Source organism: Strongylocentrotus purpuratus, unplaced genomic scaffold, assembly GCF_000002235.5.
Source record: "Strongylocentrotus purpuratus isolate Spur 01 unplaced genomic scaffold, Spur_5.0 spur5_scaffold_14, whole genome shotgun sequence".
In the NCBI taxonomy this organism is placed as follows: Eukaryota; Metazoa; Echinodermata; class Echinoidea; order Camarodonta; family Strongylocentrotidae; genus Strongylocentrotus; species Strongylocentrotus purpuratus.
In genome coordinates this window covers 5,914,054-5,922,104 of record NW_022145599.1, presented here as the reverse complement: position 1 = coordinate 5,922,104, position 8,051 = coordinate 5,914,054, and positions in this window count along the sequence as shown.

Below are 8,051 nucleotides of genomic sequence, written 5' to 3'. Positions count from 1 at the left end.
ATCAATTCACTAATATTTTATATGTTTCATAATAATGTGCCGGTCCGAAGTAAGTGTCATATTTGCAAAGTGTCCTCTGTGTATAGTCTGTTTGTCGCAAATATATGGTCAATAGTTAGTAATTTAGTGTCTTCTTAATCTGCCTCGTGGTAGTGAGAACAACAAAAACTAGTTACAGTAATTTAATAAAACAAACTTCGTATCTATATGCACATGGTTTGTTCAGTTAACCAATATCGCAGAGACAAATCTTCATTTAAATTATGAAGTGAACTGACTATCTGTCAGTGTTATGCGTCGTACTGCCTGCACTGGTAACTGCATCTATAACCTTAGGTGAATATTTAGATATTTCACTCATTAAACTAATTTCAACTCTATCAAAAATTGAACTACAATTACAAAATATGAATACGAAACACGGAAAGGATAATAGAATCAAAATAAAGCACAATCACGCAATGTATCTGTCCATCTTTTAACTGCAGAAATGTTGCAGGTTTACAAAAGCCTCAAACAGTGATAAGCCAATTAATAGTTAAGACTAGCATGCGACATTACCATTAAATCACAAATTATATTGTCTCACCTTTCCACTGCAAATTGGCAGGATTACGAAAGCCCTGAGCAATTGATCTAGTCTTAGACAAGCTTATATAGGGTGGTGATGTAATTTATTAAACTTTCAATTCCTTTATCATGTTTAGCTATATATTATAATGTGTCACCACAGTCGTACTTGTCTGGTCGGTTGGGGTCATTTTGGTCAAGGCCAGTAAACAGAAAGAAAAGACAGCTAGTGCAAACTACGAATTTGTTGCAAATAAATTACGCAGATGCACATTATTAAAAGAATTAAAAAAAATTAACTAGCTACATGTAATTACTACGAATTTGTTGCAAATAAATTACGCAGATGTACATTATTAAAAGTATTAAAACAATTAACTACAACACTATCCTCTCTTACTCACTCGCAAACTTGGAACACAAAATGATCACTTACCCATAACTAGCAATCTGTCTGGTGTGTTAAAATTTAAAAACAGCGGATCATACATTTAGTATGAAGAAGAAAAAATAGGATAAGTCGAAAGTTCAGGTTGTAAAGTTATTAAGCAAAATTTATGGGTGTAGTGGCATCGATGTCCTCATCATGGTCCTGGGTGCATGTTGTCTGTCTATGCCAAGGGCGTTGTTCTTGTTCGTCGGTGTCGTTCCTGATCCGTTGTAGCTGTTGGTGCATTGAAGTTTGTCGTCGTTGTCATCGCCTTCATCATCGTCTTCATCGTCGTCGTCGCCAGTCGACAGGTTACCATCTTCGAGGCCTTGGTCGATCTGGTCCATGCTGCCTGGTAACAGACAAAGTTGTGGAAGCGGGAAGGCCATTCTAACGATCGTATGCTCCCTGTCGTCTACATGTGTTAACAGCTGCAGTCATGCTGCCTTTACTGACTTGCTCTTCAAAAAAAAATCAAAACCAGTGAACGTCGATCCGGATAAAACAGATCACAGTCTACTCTATCTGTCTATGGTGTTGAACGGATAGAGGCGGTAAATGGAAGCTATATATTGCATCTCATCAAGAGCGATGGAAATAAGTCTCAGTTCTAATCTGAAGAAAGCATATAATATACTTGCTGATGATCCTCCACGAAGGAAAACAGAAATGTTCACAGTACTTGCTGGTCTTACTCACAATCAGTAGTAGGAATAAACCCTACCAAACGGGGTCCTCCTCGATATCTCATTGAAGAAAATTCTTCAAAGCTGGGTTCTCCACCATGTCGTGTTGGGATCGGTGTATTGGATAATTCAGTATAGGAGAGGTACATATACAATGAAGAAGCAAGGAGAGGCTAGCAATTCTGTAGTCATATCGAGAGTATTTATTATCTCCAAACTTTGGAGACTCAAATCGAATCACATCATACGAACTTCCACATCGTAAAACACAAGATGAAGAGAGAGCCAGCTAGAAAGAGGGTCTTGATCTAATGGTGATCAAAACTCAACTCCCCTCAGAAAGCTAGAACATGTCATCTTTATACAGAAGGATACAAGCTATCTCTGCGTAGGTTTACATCAAAGGGACAAAGACAAGTCAATTCTAGCTAACACTGTTCTGGGAAAGGGTCTTATCAAACAAAGGGGGCTTTGGTTATTGGGAGAAAGACAGGAAGTCTTTTGGTTTGGTGGTTTAGGGGCACTTTAAAGATGTATACAATTCGTGGTTTATTTAGCTGGAATAAGTTATTAAACAAATGTCTTCGAAGGAGGTCTGGTATTTAGCAGGGTGGGTCTTATCTGTATTGGGGCATACCGAGTGATATATTACATATTATTACTGAGGGGGAGTAGATTTGTAATACCTTTACATAACATTATCTTCCCAATCCCTTTTATGTAAAGTACAATAACAGGTCATAGGGTTGAGTGCAGGGTCAGAGGTCAAAGGTCCCGAAACAATCAGCACCCTTACTCTTCAGGGGGTTAGCAGCTAAAGCTCATCTTCTGATAAACCAGCTGAAGTAGAAATAAAATCGATGAAACCAACTGAAATGAAAATTGAAGAGCAGAGGGCTTTAATAAGGTGATTAATTCTCTGAAGCATCACTTCCATGCATGTTCTTTTTGACCATCTCATGTCTCACAAAAACTACAGTCGAAATCACAAGGGAAAGCCCCTTATCAATTCATCTTGGGACAGTGGGAATAGTGGACACTAGTCAATTATGAGTGCATGCACACACAATAAGCTATTAAACTAGATACCTGATTGCCTGATATCCCTTGTGTAGGTAATCTTTTGAATAGTTGATGAGAGACACATTTCACACTCTAATTTCATTAAAGTAATCATGGTCTCTGCGAGGACCATCAAGAACCAATTCCATTCTAGAAAGTACTGGCTGACACCATATGGAAGGTTGATTTCATTCACTAGATTTGCACATGTATGAGCTGAAATGGATTCAAGCTCAATTTCCACCAAGAAATTACCATTTTATATGGAATACAACACTTTTAGACCTTAAAAGGGTTATAATATTGATAAACCTTGGACTAATGTATCACTTAATCTGAAATAATGTCTCTAAGCAGTGTATAGACATCATAATCCTGGTTATATTTTTCATTCATGCACACAACGTGTGAACCATTTCCTCTTCTCATTGTGATCATAAAATATTGAAGCACAAAAAGAGGTGATATTTTTTCATCATGTCTCTACATTTACTGCAGTATGTTCATACTGGAGCTCTCATAAAGAGCAATGGATCATATTATCAACGACAAACAAGAATAGTATCAATGTCATGGGAAAATGTCAAATCCACATATGCTCGATCACTGTTCAAGCACAATACCATTCACTATCCCTTACAATGCCCTGCACTGAGAATGTTCTTCAGCATCTAAATTCTATTCTTTGATATTACTTTGTCTCGCGAAAGAAAAGAGGGACTACTGTAACCGCAATGCAGCGAGCGTGCATATTCCACAATGCATAATTCACACGGCGGCTTACGATCACCGAGTCTAACACATCAGTCAAAAATTCTCCCAAGGAAGGCGTTGCTAGGCAACGGTCTCGTAACTCCTCCATAATGCATTCAGGAATGCCATGTCATTGATAATGTAACTTACACCCTTTCCTGCACCTTCCTAGCTCACTCATAATCTAATCTTGAAGTGAGGGCTACAGGCAAATTGTGAGTATTAAATCAAATTAGACAAAGGTCATAATATTTTATATTGAGATACACAAGCTCCAAGGTGGACACCAACTTACAAATAACAAGGCAATGTGTGTAACAGAAAGAGAGGGAGAGAGAGAGAGGGAGAGAGGGAGAGAGAGAGAGAGAAAGAGGAAGGACGTTATTTTAGCTCTATGCAAAAATGCATCAAAATTACGATAAAAGTGCTCTGACACAAATCCTCAGATTGATGTTTTATCATTCTTTACTTACACTTTGTTCAACAGAAGATGTCTCTCCCATATTGTCATATGATAAGTAATAATATGCTACAGACATTATGTTAGTCAAAACTGAAACTTGACTTCTACATTACACTTTGCCTTGCTATATGAACTACAGTAGTAAAAGACATATTCCTAAATAAATAATGATTGAGGGAGTATAAAATGCATACAACTGCATCTGAATCTATTCTAAAAGATTCTACGCCAGCTCTGCAATTCAATGTAGAAGTTTAAGAAACGATGTATCACAATATAACCATATGCGACATCTGCGCTTACTAATTCAGGGTTTAGGGGCTTAAACACTTGGTTGATTGGCATGTGACGAATGAAACTGACAGATGAAGGGTGAGCGTTAACCCCAAGAAGATTAGGCTGCCATCTTCAGACCCTAGCTAGCCTAGATCCGTCTTGTCTTTTCTTTCTAGTGATGCCCGCAATCAAACGAATTGATTATTAGGGCGCTTTAAGGTGTAGACTACTTTACAGTTCTGCCTTGTCCTTCAATAAAATACCTATTTTTCAAGTTTCTTTTTGTCTTAAAAGGATGATTGGCAATGTTACTTGTTGACTCTTGGAAATACATACAAGATTTATTACTGTAACTATCAAGTTTAAAAAGAAAACTACAAAAGATTTCACCCAGCAAAAAGTAAGAGGCAAAAACACAGTTTTGTTTACACATAACCCTCTGCCTCACCCTTACTATTAACAATATGCACATGACATCAATTTCATATGGTTTCATTTTTTAAAGTTGTCGCTTTCATCTCAATAAAAATTTCACATCTAAAGAATGAGATGATCTGAAAAGTGCGCACTTTGTGATTTTTTTCCTGCACAAAAACCCCTACTTCAGTCAGCCAGGACATGCTATTAAAATGTTGAAGATGGTTGTGAGATGCCAAGCAAAGCCCACTTAAGCCTGGATGTAAGAACTAGATCTCAGAGGGGGTAAGGAATGCATTCTAACCCCTGGATGAGGGATGATTGTAACCATAGAGCAGCATCCAAAGAATGCCCATTACCCGTCGCATGGCGTGCCAACTTCCACATCCGCTCTAGAAATGCCCCCCGCCCTTCTCCTGATCCTCCCTCCTCTTCCTCCCCTCCATGCTGGGATAAATAAGCTGATATAGTGTGTAGCTGAGTTGAACATGGATAAACATAGTTTGCTGAGAGCGAAAAGATATTAGCTCAATATTAAGTAAATGAATCTATCAATGCTTTTCTGACTCTCTGCAATTGATAAGTTTTCAAACCCCTCCTCCTACTCCTCCCCCCCCCCCCTTTTCTCTCTCTCTCTCTCTCTCTCTCTCTCTCTCTCTCTCTCTCTCTCTCTCTCGCTCTTCCTCCTCCTCCTCCTCCTGTCTAGGATATTCATATTCTAGGCCTACTGCTCTGAGATGTAAGTGCTAAAAGTAAACACAAAATGACTGGTTCTAATTCCTCCTCCTCACCCTTCACAAACTATATGTAACACATACAAATCAAACACAACACGTTAACATCTACTAAAGATTCATTATTTCCAGCTGTTTATTAGTGCCTTTTTGTTTCCTAAATGTAAACAAGTTCAATTTGCTGCTTCTTTTTTCACCCCTCTCAATAAATCCTGGCAATTTCTCCAGCTCTACCCCTGGCTAGGAGACAGACTTGGTCCTGGGGCTCACAGCTGGACTGACTGGCTTCTCACATGCAATACGGGCTCACTACGAAAATAACAACATGCCGGACTGACATTGACAAGGTAGCTATAAATAAAGACTTCCTGGTAATAGCCAAGCAGGGTCGGTGTCAAGATCGTGACACCCTTCCACACACGTTTTTTTGTTCTAAATATATTGACTTGTTGTTTCCACTTTCCCTTACACAACTGCTTATTATGATAGTTCAGTCACCTACTATAAATGGGATGTCTAATTTCATACTGTTTGTTGTTTTAGGGAGACAGATGCTTAGAGAGCAAGAAAATCCATCTTACCTACTATGCAAACTAGTAGGCCTAGAGCTAACGTCCTATTTAAAAGACAATCCAGTTGAGGGTCAATGCATGTTTTTTCTAATCGCACAATAATTTTTTATTTTAAATAGAATTTTACATTGTTCTGTTATTGCCTGCACCATCACCCACTGTCACAACACACCCAACCCACTTTAGCTTGGAAAAGCTGCTTCAGGGATTACCTTATCATGGTTGAAGTTGCCCATAGGCACTGGTACACTGACCTGTCTTTGAACCCTAAACTTTCCTGTTAAAGGCCACTGGTCTAACCACTGACCCATTGCACCATGAGGTATGAGAGTGGTTACTGGCAACCATTCTTCAAATGTGCAGACAACTAAAAACTAGCATAAATCGCTCTTTACTCAATGCACTAAATTCAGATAGAACTCCAGCTTAATCACTCCCAAATCACTCTTAATTACCATTGAGCACCTTACCAATGTCAATGTTACACTAGCAGACTAAGAAATTCTGGGTTATTTATTGCTTTCATGACATTCACTGTTTACCATTCTACACTCAATTCAAATATTTACACAGGGAACATCTGCTTCATATTTGGAGCGGAAGCAGTTTCCTCCATCTCATACCATGTGGTGCAATTCAGGAGCACCCATAAACTAGACTTTGTTTATAATGATGGGGGTTTTAAAGCTCCAAATGGGGTCATTAATTCACAGCGGATATTTGGTACCAAGAAGAGATAGCTTTCATCTCCAAACGATTAAAGGGAGTTACAACTTCCTCTACAAGAGCTACATACAATGATACAGCATAAAGTATGGGTTCGTACTAATAAATGATCTTCTTGATATAAAGGGTATCATAACTGAGCTGAGTTTGAAATGTAAATATATGGTGGGTCTGAATAAATATTTCCGTCAATAATGTCTCTCTATTCATTTTGGGACAAAATGGAAAAATAAATTTCTCTGATAATTTGTTATTAGGACTTGATCCCTTATACCCTCTTTCTTAAGTTAGTTCTATATCTTTGTAAGATATGAACGCACTAGCACAGTAGTTTATCTAGATATCAAAATAGTAAATATATATAAGAAAGCAACAATTATACAATAACTCTGCCCATTAGAAATGTTTATTACACAATTATCGATCAGTCTTCCCACGTTGTGAACAGTATGGACTACTTGTCTTCAAAACTTGTTTGTCTTCAATGAAAGTAGACATGTTGTGATTCTTTATCCAAATGGAAATCTGCCTCCACAATTTGTCAACCTATATATTTCCAGAAGATGTAGGTCACCTTTCCCTTTATTTTATTTCAGGACAGATTTTAACAGGTTGAGGATTATAATGGATAGACAATAATTGGAATAGCCCACGTCACACAAACGCAGGTGAATACGAAAATCAACAAACATCACAGCCATTGATTGGGGGCTTCAAAGAGATCATAGACACTGTTCAAAAGCGCCCGCCCGCCCTAGATTGCGCTATTCCACAGGGCACCTCGACCTCATTTATACCCATCATCATCCTGTGTTGAACAAAGCCCGGCTGTATTATCACGCAATCTCACCTACTATTCCCTCTACTTTGACTAAGTCTGACCTATTTGTGAAATGTCATAGCTCCAAGTGATCTTTGTAGATTGTTCTCTCATGGGGATCTAGAATTGGATTTTCACACGTAATTTGCATTGGTTAGGGTAGATTTTGAACAAAATGGGGGCTTCGGAAATGAAAGAATCCGCAAACAAGATTATACGAACTGATTTCATGTGGAAATCTCTCCTTTATAAAAGAGAAATGTAATCTTTCAAGAGAATTTAGAACTTATCACTCTTAATAAGTAAAATAATGAGCAGGATGAAATGTGCTGTGTAGATGAGGTGAAAGAAGGGTCAAAATCTTAAATTATGTATTTCCATACTGAGCATCCACATCCACTGGCTGTGCATAAGTTTGCCATCGCTCGGACAAATAATAACATGTAGGAGAATGGGGGCAGGGAGACAATTCCGTTCCCGTCCTTAACACTTACAAACTGAGTACTTAACACATGAGTTCCTATTTGACCTTATAATGGGCT